This window comes from Balaenoptera acutorostrata, chromosome 14 (assembly GCF_949987535.1).
Source record: "Balaenoptera acutorostrata chromosome 14, mBalAcu1.1, whole genome shotgun sequence".
NCBI lineage: Eukaryota > Metazoa > Chordata > Mammalia > Artiodactyla > Balaenopteridae > Balaenoptera > Balaenoptera acutorostrata.
In genome coordinates, this window is record NC_080077.1 from 51,647,030 (window position 1) to 51,666,987 (window position 19,958).

General features: G+C 35.0%; 1 protein-coding gene and 1 non-coding gene across 3 annotated transcripts in view; one reads left to right on the top strand and one right to left on the bottom strand.

Moving 5' to 3' along the window:
• Positions 1-19,958, top strand: part of SESN1 (sestrin 1) — a 116,916-nt gene that overhangs the window by 68,440 nt on the left and 28,518 nt on the right. The window lies entirely within an intron of this gene.
• Positions 6,626-6,741, bottom strand: LOC114238996 (U12 minor spliceosomal RNA). The gene has a single exon (XR_003624210.1). It is a non-coding gene; the product is annotated as a U12 minor spliceosomal RNA (small nuclear RNA).

Below are 19,958 nucleotides of genomic sequence, written 5' to 3' on the forward strand. Positions count from 1 at the left end.
ATCATTAAAATATTCTATATTATTCACATATTAATCATGGGCCCTGTTGTTTTCCCATGACATGAGGAATTTTTGTGATTGAACCTTGATTCCTTATGTTATAGAAACTTCTACCACTTCTTCATTGCCCTCAAAATCCCTCCTTTGGCTCATTAGTTACTTGTTAGTGGCACAAGTACTTGTACAGGTAAATGCTGGGTTGTCCTTGGAGAGAAGAAATGGTGAAATGTTGTCTGCTATTTTTATGTTTCAATTTAAAATGATGAATACTCTGCAAACTGAGAATATGTTGTTTAAAAAAAACTAGTTTGTCATATAGATGGTTAACATTTCACTTGTTTTTAAGAAGCTAAAATAAAATCAAGGAAGTGATACCAAGGACTCTTGTTTTAATTTAATCATTGTAGCAAAACACCTGATGTAATTTTCTGGAGTTGCCTCAAGAGTCCTTGGACAAATGTTTACATGAAGAATAGCGTAGCACTACCAAAATGATAAATTCGTAATAACTTTCCCACATTTAACAACTAAGTTGACAGAGAAATCAGAAGTCTGAACATTAATTAAACTCAACCCTTTTGTCCTTTCTCAGTTCCCATCACCACCCCAAAAAACCTTCAGTTTGATACTTTTGTGCCTCATCAATTAAAGAAGTATATTTAAATATAATAAAAAGTTGATATCATATAAATAAGAGACCTGCCAACTTAAATTATTTCTTTTGTGAAAGGGGGAGTTGCTGTTGTTGTTGTTGTTGTTCCTTAAATAGTTTTCATTAGTGCTATAGCTGAAGACTAGCAATTCAAATAATAATCTCTCTTCCCATAACTGGGGTTTTCATGCTAAAGATAACACCTCGTATCAATTGGCCATGTATTTCCAGTTAGCTGTTTTCCCAATCATGGTTCCTAAGTGAGCTCAGCCATCTGTATTCTCCCAAAGAACTCCACTGGGCTGGTGGTACATACACATTTGTGAAATTCCAGCCACAGCCATGGTGCAGTGTGTGGCCACGAAATAACCCCCCTCAATGTGCTTTCTCCCCCCTCCCATCCCTGTTTCCTTTTCAGATTTGAGGCCACAATAATTCACTTGACTAATGTATTTTTTACATGAACAATACTCTAGTTAGGAGAAAGAGGACTATCAACAAATTTCTTGAAAAACTGAATTTGTAGCCAAAAGAACTCTTAATAGAAACTTAGTTTGTAAATTCATGAAAATACTTGTTCCCATTTCTGTCAACTTCATTTTGCTATTTGGATCAACGAGTTTAGACTCTGTACATGTAAATTGTCTCTATATAATTTAGTAACTTAGGATTTTTACTACTAGTGATAGGACTATGACCCCTCCCACTTTAGACACTTTAGCAGTGCTTAGCTAGATAAAGAAGCCGGCACTTGCTGGCAGTACTTAGTAGAAAAGCCACAAGACAACACTGTGTTTTACGAATTTGATGTTCTCCCCTCCAAGTTAACTTTTTAAAATTGGGCCTCATCTTGAACTGAAAACAGTAAAATATAAAGATGATACTTTCACACTAATAGTTACTATTTGCACAGGTGAAGGGAAATTATAGTAAATTCTCAGTTATCTGTCATGTTTGAGAATGTGGGATATTATGGTTAGTAGGGTATTTCAACTTAAAGGTTTTATGCAGCATATGCGTATCTATACTCTAAACAAATTTGTGCAGTAGGCAAAATTTATCTTTGACCATGGTCTTTCCCCACCCTCCATGGGATCTTTCCTTGTTCACAGACACAGAACCTGTTCTTTTCTCTACTGCCCTAATAGGCCATCAAAACCTGGTCTTAAGGAAAGAACTGACCCCTACAGTGGAATTACATCACTCATACATTTAACTTATGCAAATGTAACTATTCTTGTTCATCAAAAGAATTTTCAGTGTGAGGCAGAATGTATTTTTAATATAAATATCATAGGCAATTCTGCCTAACATTACACTCAATGAGCATATGCCCCTGAGTGAGTGTAAAATAAGAAACAGAAATCTGCTATGTTCTCCATTGGTCTGAGTTCCTGCTCACTTCTCATAGAGTGAGCGTCTCACCATTCTGAGCGTATTTCAAGTGTTAAAAGACTTTTTTTTTTTTTTACACAAGGCTTTTTTATACAAGCCTCCTGAACACAAGCCAATGACTCCAACTGGTGTTGAACCAAATAAACAGTCATCAGCTCTAATACTGAGGGACAAAATGTCTGCTTTGGACTTATTAAGAAGTGGACTATCTGTCTTCAGTCTGGTACCTTCAAAAGAGATTTTCAAGGATAATTTTATCTACATGATTTTCACCTTACATGCCTATGTAAGGTTTGAATCCATTATATAGTGTGAGTTTTTTCTTTTATATGAGTTTTATATTTGCATTTTAACAGAAAATAATGGAATTAATCTGCTTATAGAATTATAGGCATTATTAAACCTCAACTAAATATGTAAAAGAAAGACAACTAGGTATCATTTTACTATTTCCATTTCTGAGGGAAAATTTGGGTGACACATTTTTATGTGTTTTTTTTTTGGTAATAGCACTTCTAAAATTACACCAAGTAAGCAGCCATTTACTCTATCAAATCCTAAGACCAGCCCTGATTTTACACACAGATTTCCAAGTTTCTCAAAACTATAATATGATAAATACATCAACATTAAAACTGTATTTCACCTCTGGTTCTCAATTTTTTCATTTATAGAATGAAAGTATTTGTATTTAGACACTCTCCAAATTGCAATTCTAGCTTCACTCAGTTTATTTTATAATTATTTTAGCTCTGAAATCTGTGATTATTATATCAGATGTGGACTAGATGCTGAATATATAATTGCGTTGTTTAATCAGAGGGGATTTTAATATCTTGCAGTACTTCAAAGTCATCCCCATGAATTAAGGTTGCCATAACTACTGCTATGCAAAGATACCAATTAGTAGAGATTTATAGTTTCTAGGGCCTAATGATGTTTACTGTGTGAAATAAAAACATACTTTTTTCTGTTCCCTAAATCCAATTTGATAGAATAAGAGGGAAAAAAACTAGATTTTTAGGACTTTGCTGGCCAACATTTGAGCTAAGATTTTAATTGGAAGAATACATTTTTATAGAAAATAGTAGTGCAATATTGTTGCATCACAGAGTCTTAAATAGCATGGTTCATAAATGAGGTAACTTGTTTTTCTAGACTTATGGTCCATGGGGGAGGAAAAGACTGTCTTTACTACTTAGAATGTTTTCTTGCTTTTTTATGCTGTATCAGGAATATAACAAGTGTTATGTTTTGGCTGCATGTTATGGACAGGGACCCTGTAGAAAAAGACAAGGGACCCTGAGTTTCCTGACTCAGGTGCTAAACAAAAGCCAAAGAAAGTTTTTAAGCATCCTATAAGCCTTTTTGCTAGTACTGGTGGGACAGTGTTCCTGTTTTTCTCTGTTTCAGATTTATAACTGTTTATTTTACCATAATTATTTCATATTAATTTTTATATACTACAAAAATTTTTATTAGGTTAAAGCAATTTTATTAGGCTAGAAAGTAAACATATGATACTTTCCTAATGGAGAAATACTGAGAATAATACTGCTCAACTGGAAACAAGAAAGCTAAAATTGTGGTAGCACTTCCTCCAGGTATTTAGCTCAAGCTTAAGCAGAGTTGTCTGAAAAGTTAACAGGAAAAGAAACTACTTGTGAAGTGTTAAAACCACAATCTAAGAAAAAATTTTTTCATAATGTCGTATTGTAGAGTATTAAGAACTAAATGTCACAGACTGGTTTAGTAGTATTTAATAAATACATGTTCCCTCACCTAAGATAAAAACAACAACAACAAAAAGCACCAAAATCCCGACATCAGTAGCTGAGTTGTTTGGGTGTTTTGTTTTTGTTTTTTCATTCTTCTGGAGCCGTGTGTCCAGCAATAGTACCATCTTTATATTTTAGGCAAAGAATGATTTTCAGGTTTTCTATGTTTCACAGTGGGACGACACTCCGAAGTTAAAATTCGTATTAATTATTTAAAACTTAGAACTTATTTTCTCACTCTGGCAAATCCTAAAGACAACCCATAAAGCCAATTTTTACTGCTCTATTGCCAAACAGTAAAGCACAAATGATGTTTATATTCTATTTTAGCAGTGTTTGTATGAGAAAATTAAACCTAAATTTTGATTGGGGATTTCAACAACACTCCCTCCCCATTCTACTGAATCACCTCTTCCCTCAGGCGACACTGGTAGAAGAAGGTTCCAGTTAGAGGTGAGAAGGGGTAGAAGTTCTAAATAGGCACTGGGATTGGGAAGGAATAGTGGGGAGCTTTCTGAGGGTTTGTGAAGGTCTTTGCTTCTAGCAATGCAAACAGCAGATATAATAATGAGGGTGGTTGCTATGCTCTAAGGGTTCCAGAAGTTTAACAATAAGCTTGTCCCTATTAATCACTAACACATGAAAGAGGTTTTAAGGATGTATGAAGCCCAGTAAAATTTATTGAATGTGTGTTCCTTTCCCTTCTCCCTCCTTCTTCCTTTGCTATACGGTTACATCTTGCCTTTGTCCCTGAGAGTCCTCCTCCACACCTCCTTATTTCCTGCTCCCTCTCCATATATCTGTTTTTTCCCAATCTTTTACGTTCACTTACTTTCACTTTGATCCTTTAGTAAAATTTGGGACCATAGAGTTGTAGTACATAAATAATAGAACACAGTTCAATCTGCATTTTAAAATATTGCCTGACTTAGCTGTCTGAAGTCAGGGTCTGTTTTATTCATCAACTAACAGAATACAGTAGGCACTCAAAATATGTTGAGTGGGTAATGAACAAATAAATGGTGTTTTTGAGGACAGTTCTTTTATGGAGTTGAAATTCTAGGATGAAGAGCAAAATAGACTCTAGAGTGGGTGGGGGTAGACTAAAGAATAGGTTAGGAATATAACTGTGGTAGTGGTGGAGCAGCTGAATGAACTCACCCCCTCTCCCTCCCTCCCTTAACACCATAGAAATGAATCAAAGGTAATGTCTGCAGGCGTCCAGGAGTTTACAGTAGGAATAAGAAGAAAGGGGACATAAAAAGACCAGGCATGTATAAGTTGAGAACAAACTTACTAAGAAAACAAGTGAGCTTAAATTTTGGCTTTCTTTTTGTCTGTATTTTTTAGGATTGGATTACATTAGGCTGCCAGTTCAGAAAATGCAATATAAGAATTCTTAAAAAAAAAATAATAATTCTTACACAGGACAGTTTCTTTCTTTCTCATGTAAATGAAGGCAGTCCAGGACTGATTCAGAAGCTCCATGTAATCATCAGGTGCCCAAATCCCTTCTGTGTTTTTCCAGCAGCCTCAAGATGTGGCTTCATCTCTAAGACAGATATCCAGGATGGCCACTGCAGCTCCAGAATCACATCCACATTCCAGACAGAGGAAAAATTTACTAGGAGAATAAGCATATGCTTCCTCACTTTAGTGACATTTATTATGCACACTCCATTACCCTTTATAATCACATTGGCCAAAGTTTACCAACTTGGTCACACCTAGATGCAAGGAGAGCTGGATAATTTGTCTTTTCTCTGAGTGGCAATATACCCAACTAAAGATTTGGGGTTTTATTAACCATAGAAGAAGCAGAGAATCGGCACTAGGGACAACTAGCCATCTCTACCACATTGACCAATGGATTTTCTTGGAAAAATATCAATAATAAAAGGTATACAAAGAATTATTATAGAAAACACAGTATTGTTTTTAAAATATAGATTCTCTTTTAATGTGTAAAATCGTTAAGGCTAGGTTGTGCTTGATATTAAATTATTTGCAGATACTTAGTAAACATTGTAATTAGAAGAAACAGCATTACAAATACTAAATTTTAAAAAGTACATTGATACCTAATAATTTTAATCTTAAATGCACATTGTTCAAGCCCCAAACACCAAAAGGATGAGTAAAATTTGAGTATTTCACAAATGCTGTGCTAAAGAGTTATTTAATTTATGTTTTAAATAAGACAGGACTGCTGGTTTGATGTATTGTAGCTCTTACTGTGTAGCTCTCAGAGCTAATAGTTACTGACCACTTATTATTCCAGTCACTGTGTGTGATTTCATGTAATCCTCTGGCCTTCTAAGGTCACTATATTATCATTCGCATTATACAGGTGAGGACATCAAGGCTAAAAGAGATTTAATTTTTCCTTGGAACCCAGGGTTGTTGGACTCTAATGCCAATGCTTCTAGTCATTATACTTTACTGCTTCTTCTTTATAAATGTTTAATGGTATAATCTATCTGATTGTTACCTTGTATCTACATAGAAAAAGATCTTCTCATTTTGAGTACTGATTCTTTTCACTTAATCATACTACTTTAAGCTCTAAAGATAATTTCAGAGGGACATTATGGAATAAAAACAGCTGGAGGCATCTGTCTGTAAGTGAACAGTCACAAATAAAAGCAACCTCACTATCTTATCCATAAGCATCTCATCAAAACCATCTTTGACAACACCACCTTTGCCTTATACAGTATTTGTTGAGGTACAAAGTGGAAAGAAGCAAAAGGCTTCTTGGGAAATAAATTTTCTTCTAATTCATAATCAATTTTTTTGGCGGGGAGGTCACCTTAGGAGCAACCTTTACCCACTCAAAAATTCGTCTCACATTAGCAGTGAGGATTCAGGTATCACCTCAACTCATTATTTTCCTTACTCATAAGTTTAAGGCATTCGTAATCAATTTTTAAGATTCTGCCTTCTTGACTTTACAGAATATGTCTCTTGCATTCTATTTCTACTCTCATCACTCTGGCATACATCCAGTTACCCCTTAACTAGACCATTACACTGTCTTAAAGTCTACCTCCCCTTAGCTTCTCCCCACAACTCAGACCATCCTAGAAGTTTCTCCTGATCTTCTAAAATCAAAGCTCAGTCACCTCATTTCCCTGCTTGACACGTTTTTTATGATCTCTTGACTTCTTCCCCTCATCTGAAGCCATAGCACTGCTTATACCTTTAACATAATTCCACTGTGTGTGGTTCTTTATTGGATTATAAAGCTTCTTAGGGCTGGAATTATGTTTCTTTCGTCTTAGTGTGCTCTGAAATATCCTGTGTGGGTTCTTGCAAAGCATTGTGTTCCCTGTAGAGAGTTGTTAAATGAAAGTTCTTAAATTCTTCGCTCCCTTTAAGGCCAAAATGTGGTTTAAAAAAATTACAGCCTATTATCCTCAAGCAGTGGTTATAAAAAGTATATCTTCTTCCTACCTTTGTCATGACCCTGATCCAACCCTCTCCTTCATTAAGGGGTTTTGGATAGATAGAAGGAAAGAAGGCTTGGAATATCTCTTTCACTGACATTGAGGCTATCTTCCACATTACATTCTTCCTTATTTAAGCATGGCTATACATGTATCTGTCTTCTTACCTGTTCATATAATCTTAGGGAAAGTAGCCCTAAATCTGTTTCCTGATCTTATACCCCTCCTTACTTCCTCTGATTCACCCATTATGTACCAAGGGATTCAGTGCGGGACAAGATGGGTCATTTCTTACCTTTGGAGCTTTCAGTTTAATAAGAGAGACTGGCTAGCCCACTAGGAATTACAGTGCAGAGAGATAAGTGCTTTAACAGGGAAGTATATAAGGGAGATATTTACTGTGCTCAGTGGGCGTGGAGGACAGGGAAGGCTTCTCCAAGGCAATGACTTTTAACTTCAGACTGACAGTGAGAAGTGGGCCTGGATTAGAGGGAACAGAATTGTGGTCAGAGGGAAGAGCGTGTGCACAAGTCCAGGAATGATCCCTGTGGGTAGACTGTGAAGTTAGATAAAGTCGTGAGGCTGAAGAGGAGGGGAATAGTTAGTCTCACTACCTCTTCCTTAGATGTACTCAGGTTTCCTTTGCCTGGGCTCATCTTGTACACTTGTGAAAGTCACCACTTTCACCACTTTATATCACTACTCAGAAAGCTTTTAGGGCTCCATTATTGCCTTTTTCTTTCTCTAGTCTCCTCTTTCGCTGGCTTTGTAGGCTCCCTAAAACTGACCCTAACTTATTTCCCACTGCTTACTAACTCATATCCCTTGCCAGGGACAAGACAATTTCCTTTCAGTCTCTAGAGTTCATCAAGCTTGTTCTCTCCCCTGTGCCATTCCCCTCTACCCATCTTTCAAGCCTTTACTGACTCTCCATTGCTGCATATTTTCAGTTTGTAGCATGTAATTTAACACAGAATTACACATTGCCTAGTGTTGTCCTCATTGTTTCTGAGTCTTTTATCATCAACTGGATTGTAAGCTCCCTGAGGGCGGGCTCGGAAGCTGCATTTTAAACTGTTGAGTAGGGGAAAGGAAAGGACATTGGACCTGAAGTCAGACAGACCTGCATCTGACTCTACCTCTGCCACTTAAAGGTTGGCCAGTTTCTTCTTAGTACAGGAATAATGAGATCCATCTCACAAGGTGGTTGTGAGAAATGGCAGTCACTCCATGGGAAATTTGTGGACTGTAAAACTCTATATACATTTTCATTTTGTTCCACAGTTACATAGAGTTATATTCATTATATAATGTGAGATTTTATGGTTCCTTCCAAGACCTTAGGATCTTGAGAATTTCAGACAGTTATTTTTCCTTTGTGACATATTTCTCTCTAATCCAGGTCCTGGCCATTTTTATTCTTCCTCTGTTTCATCTGTTTCTGCCCTGTCCTCAAACTTATGGATGAAATCATTTTAGGCAGCCGAGAAAATAGTATTTTGAGACATGAAAAAGTCCAGTTGCCTAATTTATTGATACACTGAAGAAATCTCCCACTGTCTTTTTCTCCTAGCATACTCTGCATGCATAGGAAACAATTACTTAGCATCTACACCTTTACATGAATACTCTGGACATAGAGCACTGCTCAGGCCTTTGTGGGCATTCATAGTCCTAAGTAGTTTTTCTGATATCCCTGCTTCTCCAGAACCCATTCTTCTTATTTTTTATTTTTATACCTCTCCTTAGACCAGATTCTCAGATCAGGGGGTCCTGTCAGTGACTTGTCAGGTTTTAAAGCTCAGATTCTGAGAGTTCGAGGGCTAGGGATCTTGTTTATGCTATTGCAGGACCAAAGAATGGGGAATCAGAGGAAGCCGACACATGCCTCTAATCCCAAGTGTCAGGGAAAGCTATGGCCAAGTTAAAAGGCCATTTTATTAATTATTACCTACCACTTGTACTAGGGGGAAAGAAGGGACCCAACATACTGTTGTTGGTTACCTTACTATCTAAGAACTTACATTATCTGTCAGTCTTTGACTGTATCTAAGAACTTTACTGAGGGGGTTGAAGAAGCTCAGGAAAATAGACTTTAATTGAATGCAAATTTATATAGGAAAATAATGAACATTTCTTTCCTTACTAAGAAAAGCAGAGAGTAGACAAATCTGCTTGTTATTGGGAAAAAGGAGTGTTTACGGGGGAGGGGAAGTGGTAGAAAAAATGGCAACATTTAAAATTCAGTATTCATGGCATTTTAGGCAATAATTCACACTCAAGAAAAATATTTAATAAAGCAAAATCATCCCTGCTACTCATAAGAATTGTTCTGAGAAGTAAAATTGCCATGAATCAAGTGCATTTAGTCTGGAGACCACCTTTTCGGTACAATTACTGTGTTTTAAACCATGGTTTCCATTGTTCCTAATGGTGTCTTTAGTCATCAACAGCTAGGGAAAAAATCTAGGACACGGAGCTCTATATAATCTTTAGAAATAGTAGCTCTCTGAAATTCCTTATAGAACTCAGGACCATTTTTGCTACTTTGGTTCCCCATTTACTGCTTACATTATTGCAAATGTTCTATAATAAATAATTTTCTTAAGCAGAGGATAGAAAGTATCCTAAAAATCATCATTTTCATACACTAAATCTCTATTTCAGAGTAGTCTTGAAACTGTAAGAATTTTAGACGATTATCAAGTGAACAGTTTAGACTCTAAATGTACATGAGACAGTTAATGTACATTTTTCAAGGTAATCTTCAAACCCAGTTCAAAGATACCTTCTCTCACGTCACCAATAGGCACCACTGTGTGATTCCAGTACCATTTTTTCATTTCTTCTTCTGCAGATTTTTTGGCATGTTTTGGGTGGTGTTATTATTTTCTGATACAAATAACTGTAGTTTGGGGACTTTTTAAAAGTATCTCTTTGTTCAACACACTACTTACATGGCCCAGTCTTTGTTCTGTGCCAGGTCCTAGGATTGGGGGAATCATTTTTAAGTATTAGATTCTCTTTGTCTCTATGGTATGTGCTGCCCAGTTTTCCATGTGGCATCAACTAATATTGCTTTTTAAGAAGTGCTTTTTTATGAGCCAAGGATACCAAAAGAAAAACTGTTATTTAACCCTGTCTTCAATATCCACCTGCTCTCGTCTCTGGAAGAAAGATGACTTTATTTTTTGCTGTATGGAGTTAATGTAGCAGAAAATCATCAAAACAAGACATAGACTAGAAGAAAATATTTGCAACACATATATCAGACAAAGTCTTGTATTCAGAATAAAGAACACTTTCAACTCAGTAGCAAGAAGGCAACCAGCCCAATTAAAAAAAAAATTAACAAAAGATTTGAACTGTCACTTCATGAATGAAGATATATAAATGACCAATAAGCACATTAAAAAAATGTTTAATATCGATAGTTATCCAAGATATGCAAATTAAAACCACAATGCATTATTACTACACAAGGGCTTCTCAATTTCAGCACTTGACATTTTGGACCAAGTATTTCTTTGTTGTGAGGGGCTGCCCTGTGTGTTTTAGGATGTTTGGCAGAATCCCTAGCATACCAGGTACGTGTCAGTGGCAACTGACCTACCTACCAGTTGTGAAAACCAAAAATGTATCCAGACATTGTCAAATGTCCTCTAACAGGGCAAAATCACCCTCAGTTAAGAACCGCTGCACTACTTCCATTAGATTGACTGAAATGAAAAATACTGACTATGCTAAGAGTTGGTGAAGATGTAAAGCCACTGGAACTCTCATACACTGCTGGCAGTAATGTAAAAATGGTTCAACCACTATGGAAAACAGTTTGGCAGTTCCTTAGAAAGTTAAACCTATGCTTTTTATATGAGCTGGCCATTCCACTCTAAGCAAATAAAATGGAAACATATATTCAATACAAACCTATCTAAGATCCTTAGGGAATGTACTATCCTACTTAGGTGAGAATTTTACACATGAATTGAAAATCTTAAGTACAAAGAACCTTTTCTTTGTTGACATGTAGCATTTTTTCCACTTCCTTACTGGGATCATTTTGCTTCTTCCTGAACTGAAGCTACTTCAGTGAGGATATATTTGTGTAGACTCTTATTTTTTCTCTCTTAAAATGTGTTTCTTGCATTCACTTTCTTAAAAGATAGTTTCATATATTAGTATAATTCAAGAAAGGCCATTTTCTCTCAGTGCTTCAAAGATATTATTCCCCGATCTTCTGGCTTCCATTGTTAAAAATTAGACTGTCAGTTTAGTTTTTCCTTTGTAGGTAATCTGACTTTTCTCTTAGATAACCTTTAAGATCTTCCCTTTGTCTTGGAATTTTTCAGTTTTACTCTATGTCAAGGTATATATTTCCTTTCAGTTATTCTGTATGGGATTCATTGTGCTTCCTGGAAATGAGGATTGATGTCTTTAATCAGTTCTGGAAAATTCTCAACCATCATCTCTTAGAATATTGCCTTTCTCCTTCGAGAACTCCAATTAGATATATATTAGACCTTCTATTCGATCCTCCATGTTTTTTATTTCTTCTTTCATATTTTCCATCTCTTTGTATTATGTGCTACATTCTGGATTGTTTCTTCAGATTTACTTTCTAGTTTATTAATAATTTTCTCCTCATCTATGCTGAATACAGTGTTTATCCATTGAATTTTGTTTCAATTATTATAAAGTCTGTATTCGATTCATTTTTAAATCTGGTTATTTTTTGATGGTTTCTTGTTCCTCATCCATACTTTCAATTTCCTTTAAAAATTTAAGAAACATATTAAACTGGTATTCTGCATCTATAATTCTAACACCTGAAGTCTTGCAGGTCTTAGGTGATTATTGTTTCTTCAGACCTCACTAATGGTGCTTTTTTTCAAGGTATGTCTTATTATTGTAAGCTCATATTCATCAGAATTTTATCTCCTTCAGAGATAATCTATATTTCTGACTGGAGCCTGGGGGACATAACCAAACCACTTTAACTGAATCCTTGCCTTGTTTTTTTGATTGTTTCTTTTAAGACCTGGTAGGTAAAGGGATTTAAGGCCCCAGCTCCTCATATGTGAGCCACTTTGTGCTTATAAATTTTCAGAGGAGGTTTTACCCCTTCTACCAAGAACAAAAGTTGAAACAGGCAAATTTTTTACCTCCTTTTGTAGATGGGGTGTTTTTCCTAGTTAATGCTTTCAATGATAGTTTAGCCTTTTGGGGTTTGGCACCCCCCAGTTTCCCAAGTCCTAGGCTTTGTCATCTGTTCCCTATGCTGCTGCTCTAGGTTACTGGGGATTCATAGCCACCAGCATCAGTAATCCCTACCTCCTTGGATTCCTCCTATTGGTCATTTTTGACTTATGAGGATTGCTGTTACTTTGCCAGTTTCGCCATACCTTTTAAATTATATTTCTTATAGAAATATTTGTAGGTGTTTTTTACAACATGAGTAAGAATCTTTATTATGGAGGTTAGCTATTACCCTAATCTGTCAGAGAGTGGTGCTGTCAGAGCTCCTTAAGGCTTACATCAAAGTACACTTTTAGGGGACTTCCCTGGCGGTCCAGTGATTAAGACTACACCTTCCAATGCAGGGGGTGCAGGTTTGATCCCTGATTTGGGAGCTAAAATCCCACATGCCTCACGGCCAAGAAACCAAAACATAAAACAGAAGCAATATTGTAACAAACCCAATAAAGACTTTAAAAATGGTCCACATAAAAAAAAAAATCTTAAAAAAAAACGTACACTTTTAGTAAATGGCCTACTACTGTACTGTCCAAGTTCTTATTTCTGCTTTTTAGAATTTTTCTGACTCTTCCCTTGTGATCAAATGGTTGACTATCATTCTTTCTCTGTCAGTTTAAACAGTAGTAGTCCCTACTTCCTTCTAAATTACTGTGGACTTAGAAACTAAATAAACAAGCTTTTTGTAATTTTATACAAAATAAAAGTAAATTGTGTCTAAGAGAGGTAAACCAAAGGTTTTCCTCTGAGTACAGTACATATTCTTTGGTATATATACTCTGTGCCATCTATTTTACTTTTTTTTTTTCTTACTTGTTTTAGATTCTTTTCTTGAGATTGTCAAACGAGTCAATTCAGGTATAATGAGATATTACTATATAAATAGTCTATAATAATCACCTATTTTGTCCAAAATTACTGATTTTCAAATGTGGAAGAAAACATTTTTAAGGGGTGTGTGTGTAGATAATCATTAGATTTAATCCTACCAAATCACTCTGAATTCTATTTTTTTTTTTTTTTGAGTAGGCAATACAGTATTTAACCACTAAGAAAAATTACCATATTTTCTTATGTTTTAAGTCTATTAAAGTGACTTTAATCATTGTGTGCCAATTTGTCTTCATTTATGTTTTCATTTTGCCCTTTTACATAAAATGTTATAATGTTTTCTAGATGTTATGGAGCATTCTTATTCTGGCAGTAGGCTCAGTGGGGAGTCAGTCTCGATTTCCCAGAAAGGGATGATGTTCTAATGACTTGGGTGGTCACAGAGGGTGGGGTGAACAGTCAATTATACAAAAGAGATTTAGGGAAAATAGTACAGGGGAAGATAGGGAGAGATGAAGAGAAAAGTTCATGGTCCCTTGGCCACTTTCCTAATGGACATACAATCACTGAAATATTAACAGTGGAAAGGAAACTATCAGACAACATCATGGTATAGTAGAAAGAACATGCCTTTGGAGTCAGACAGGCTTAAGTTCTAACCTTTGCTCAAGCCCCTTGCTATGTGACCTTAGGTATTTAACCTCTCTGTCTCACAGTTTCCCATTTCTGAAATGAAGATAGCATCTACCTATAGGGTTATTATAAGGGTTAAGAGTTAAAACATGTAAAGCATTTAGAACAGTACCTGGCACATACTAACTAAAATATGTGTTAGCTATGCTGTTAATATTACTAAATCTGCAACCATGAATTGTAGCATCTATCTACTTCAAATCTTAGTCTAAAAATCAAATCAAATCTTAGACTAAAAATCTGAGTTACTGGTTTTGAAGCTCTCCATCAACCGGCAGTCAGTTACCTAAGTGCTACAATAACAATCAGATGTTTTGCATAACACAGAATCCTGCTTTCCAAGCCCTTTGTACCTTTTTGCCTTTGCAGTTTAAGGCATTTCTCAGTCCAAGTGTCCCTTTAGGAGCGAAAAGACTACAGTAGGTGGATCTTATAAGGAAATTATAAGAAGTTGGAGAAAGGAAGAAGGTATGGATATTATTTTTAAAGAAGGTAGACTGGGAAGAAAAAAAATGCCTGGCTGATAGTAGATGCCTAATTAATATTGGTTGAATGAATATTGAATAAATAGGCCCAATATATCCATACATATAGAGGTTTATGAATTTAACAGAAACGTATACAACCAATCCTTGGTGTATAGATATATAAGTGTTAAGTAATTGATGAAACTTTCATTAATATTTGGATGGATACTGTTTTAAATTATTAAGGCTTCAGAGCCCGAGGAAAATACGAGCTTGATGTAGAGTGTCTCTTTCCCAAATGATGTATTGAAAATACTTTTTTTTCTTGATACAGCATAGCTTAGTTATCTGTGACATTTGAGGACAGAGGAAAAGGATGAAGTAAGGATATCGCCAATAAATAAAACCTAGAGTTAGTCTCCAAATATTTGTTTAATTTCCCCCTACCTTCCTAGGGATGTATAGAATACAATGAAATATTGAGAGGAAGTATACATGTATACATTTTTGACAGCACCCTACAGTATCAGTAGCAAATCTCTTATGTTTTTTAGTGCATGGTAAGTTCAGTACATAATTGATGATATGGCAAGTCAAGCTGATCTACTTAAAGTAATTTTTTTTTTAGGGAACTAAAACTAGCAAATGATTTAAGCAGTACTTGAAGAAAAAAACAAAAGGTGGTTCTTGAAGATTTTTACAGAAAATATTAGAAACTGCTTTAGAATACTTTATAAATTTGGCAAGCCAAAAGCAGAATGAAGAAAATTATTAACTATTGTTTCACAGTGTTTTTGTGTCTCTATTGCAAGTAACACTGTCAATTTGAGCAAATACTGAGGTTTGCACTAAACATTACAATGATGAAATCTGTAACTCTTTGAAAATCCCTTCTAAATCCTCAGAAAACTTTCTTCTCTCAAGAATATGTATTGAGTGATAGAAATAAGGAGGAAAAATTACATAGAATGGCACTGTACAATTTGTTGTTTGCTTGATTGTTTTGAAGGCTGTATTTGTATGTGGTTGTTTTTAATCATATTTACATTTTTGGATTTGCACTGTAGCATTTTCTTATTGGGTCCCCCCCACCAATCCCCCGTGAATTTTAGAAATTGAGTATTAAGGAATTTAAGAAGAAAAGAATCTTATACATCTTCCTACCCTTATCCTCTATGCACAGACAAGAAAGAAAATTTCCCACAAAATTCTATATATTATTACAAATACACAAATATTTTAAAGATAACTTTATACAGGATCTGGCACAATAAGGATGTAAACAAAATTATCACTACATTACTAAAATCTGATATATTTTGTTAAGGGTTGGTGAAGAGATTTTATCTTTCTTTAACCCAGGACAGTCTATCCTGTTTTATAACTTGTGTTCTGCTCTGACACTATATAATTTTTTTAAAAAAAGCAAAAAACAACAACAACAAAAAAAACACTGAAGGTTGGACTTCATTGGTATCTGGATCGGTTGAGTCCTTACCTGTTTGTCTGCTTTCTGATTGGCTGAAAACTGTTGCTAAGCTTGTTTTTTTGTTCTTTGGGAAAGTCAAAAGTTGAATGTGACCTATTTGAACTGTATCCTGCGCTGCTTTTGACTCTGCTTTGCTCTTTCTCCGATCCACATACTTTTTTCTGCTATCTTTTGAAGTTTAGATTTTTTTTAACCCATCAATTTGTAAATTTAGTGTGCAGTATTTTAAGGTTTTAAGATTTTAATTGTACATTTGTAATGCACAAATTAGAGTACGGTGGTTCTTTTTTTAATCTGGTTGAATACTTGAAAGTTGAATTTTCTGACATTTAAAGCACGTTCTAATTGTAAAGAGCAAATACATTATTTAAAGACCTGCCTATTACAAACACAAAAGATTATTTGGATATCCTTATTGTTAATAACAATTCCAAAGTGCATCACTGAAGAATTTATTAGGTCAACTTTTTGTGTTTTAGGATAAAAGCTATTATTGATCATATTGGCATGTATGTCACTGAAGGATGGGACTGACTTTATTCATGTTTTCTGGAGAAAGGCTAGAAGGATTGACAGTCCTTTCAGTTATAGACCAAATCCGGGACAGCCTAAATAAAAGTTCTACTGGAAGCCAAGTTTGGTTTGTAATTCAGTAAACCATAATTGAACTGTTGTGATTCCAAGAGCCTTTTCTTTAAGGCTCTATTTGGCATTGATGGGAATAAGACTTTGAACTAGATTTCCCCGGCACTCTTTTAGAACCAGCAGAAATCCTGGGAACATTCTCTGAGCCTTAAAGCCTGACTCAAGCCTTGGATGAACAACATAGGGAGCTACAGACTAGCATTGATTCTCCAAACCTACTGGGAGTTCTAGTGTACAGATCAGGAGATGTGGCATGTATATAAAACAGTGATATTCAGATGTGTTACTGATTTTTTTTTTTTTTTGTCCACATAGTCTTTAGTGAAACAGTATTACCAGAATTCTGATTTATATACAATATCTAAAACTGGTGTTTTATTAATAAGTGATCTCTTTAAAGTTCAAATAAGTAAAGTTAAATTATTTATCAAGCCAATTAGTGAGAACAATGAGGTTATGTTATGTTTTAAACAAATTTGAAATAAAGGGGTTATGGATTATAGTTACAGTATTTCTGTATTTTCTTGTATTCATAATATCAGAGAAATCTGGATTGACACAGCAAAGTACCTACATGCTGTAGCAGCCCACTCACTACTATAGTTTTACTCAAGCAGATGCAGGCAGGCATGAGTTTTTTAGAAGGCCAGAACACACAAACTATACCCTTCCTTGCCACTGACAAATTTACAAGAATGTTCAAACATATACTCACAGAGATGATGGAAGAAGCTTTATTTACTCCAGTATCCAAATTATTATTTTGGTGGTTTCCAATGCATTTACTGTTTATAGATGTTTGTAGGTTACCTTGAAAAAGAAAGCTCAAATATAATATTTCATAATATCTCTAAAGTACTTGTAAGAAATACAATTCTGAAATCACTGGTAATGTACAAAGAAGCCTGGTGTAGGAGGAAGCCAGGTTCTGGTTAGCGTAAAGCATATTAATTCTTGATAAAATCAGGAATTATAATAACAGAATAGAACTTTAGAGCTGAAGTAAAGTATGAGAGACCATGAAGTTCATTTGCCCTTCATTTTAAATTTGAGGGGACTAAAACTAGAAGGGTTGTTAAGAGATTGCCATACCTTCTGGGGTTTTGTTTTTGTTTTCTTATTTGTTTGTTGTTTTGGTTTTTTTCTCAGAGTTGGACGTTAAAGTAGATGACTCCCTATTTAATGATCCCTGACAGAATCCCAAGCTATTTGCCAATCTGTATGACTTATGTGAGAGATTTAAGTCTAAATAAAATAGATGTCCAATCTCAAATTAAGATGTTTCTCCTTGTTCATAGGATTTAAGAAATTAAGTGCATATAATTGGCATTCAGTAAATATTTATAAATAATGAATGACTGAAGTGTTTACGTATTATTAAGATTTCTGTTAATTGGTAAAATAATAGCACTGACATCCATACATAAACCTATGCCAAAACATACTTTTTTTTTTTTTTCACTTTGGGCAGGGTCTTATAAACCCCTTTGGCTTCATATCTAAACTCACTTTATCCAATCAGCTTTATCTGTTATAAAGTTAACAGATATTTAAAAACATACTTTTTAAATTAGAGATATAACAAGTTAAAAAAGAATACTACCTTCTCCAACTTGTAATATCTGAATAAAATCCTATTTTAGTGTTTCTCAATTATTTGCCAAAAATTAGGAAAATCAGATTTTCTATTACTACAAGTGAAATGATCTTGAATTCTGTTCAAACTTAACCTCATGTAAAAAAAAACATAATTTTTAAAGTTGCATTCTTTTTTTGAGTATTCTTAGCTAAATAGAGAGATAGTAGTGGTAAGTGAAAATAAATATATTTGTTGAACTACCGTGCCCTGAATGTACCCACATCCTTTGGGCAAAGGGGAAAATGGCCCACAGAGGTGCAGTGAGGATTTTGGAGGGCAGAAGAACAGATGAGAAAATCCAGTGAATGGCATTTAATTTCTAAAATGCTTAGTAATATGCAAGTAGTTTGTAGATGTGGCCTTGTACTTTGTGACGAGGTTAAGGATCTACAACTTAATACCCTCTTGAAAAACAAGAGATCTCAGAAGGAGGCAAAGAAAGAAGGTGGTTTAAAGGATTAAAGGACCTACAACTAAAGATTATCACAAAGGAACTGAGTGGGGGGTTCTTTGAGCTGTTAGAAAAGCACATATTGTTGAACTCTATTCACAGCTTGGTAGTACTAATCATGGCGAGGGGCATGGATAGGGAGGTCAGGATAGCTGTTATAAACAAAAAATAACTTGATTAAAAGATTTTAGAATATTGTCATTAGGATTTTGTTTCTTTGAATTAAGATTATCTCTAGTATGAATAAAACATTCAAAATTCAGAAGTGATTAAGCAAATGACTTACTAATATGCATTTAGCCTAAACATTTTAACTATGGGTAAATTCAGTTTTATAAAGGAAGTAAACACTTGAGAATTCAGTTCCATAAAGTCTGTGGGCTCAGGATAAGTTGAAGATATTAGGTTTGATTTTAATCTATTTTGAGAAGATAATTTTTTATATTATGCCAGACCAATATATTCCTTGGACTTAAAATTATAGGTTACATATTAAAACCAGTTATTGCCTTGTGCCCACAAACAGAAGCATTTTGAGAATTTAAAAAGCATTTTCACGTATGTTTTTAGGTACAGATGAAATCCAGCTCCTCAAAAACTATTTTTTTTTTTTACATCTTTATTGGAGTATAACTGCTTTACATTGTTGTGTTAGTTTCTGCTGTGTAACAAAGTGAATCAGCTATATGTATACATATATCCCCATATCCCCTCCCTCTTGAGCCTCTCTCCCATCCTCCCTATCCCACCCCTCTAGGTGGTCACAAAGCACTGAGCTGATCTTCCTGTGCTATGCGGCTGCTTCCCACTAGCTATATATTTTACATTTGGTAGTGTACATATGTCAATGCTACTCTCTCACTTTGTCCCAGCTTCCCCTCTCCCCCCACCCCCGTGTCCTCAAGTCCACTCTCTACGTCTGCATCTTTATTCCTGTCCTGCCACTAGGTTCATCAGAACCATTTTATTTTAACATCTTTATTTTATTTTTTTTAGATTCCATATATATGTGTTAGCATATGGTATTTGTTTTTCTGACTTACTTCACTTTGTATGACAGACTCTAGGTCCATCCACCTCACTACAAATAACTCAATTTCATTTCTTTTTATGGTTGAGTAATGTTCCATTCTATATATGTGCTGCATCTTCTTTATCTATTCATCTGTCGATGGACATTTAGGTTGCTTCCATGTCCTGGGTATTGTAAATAGTG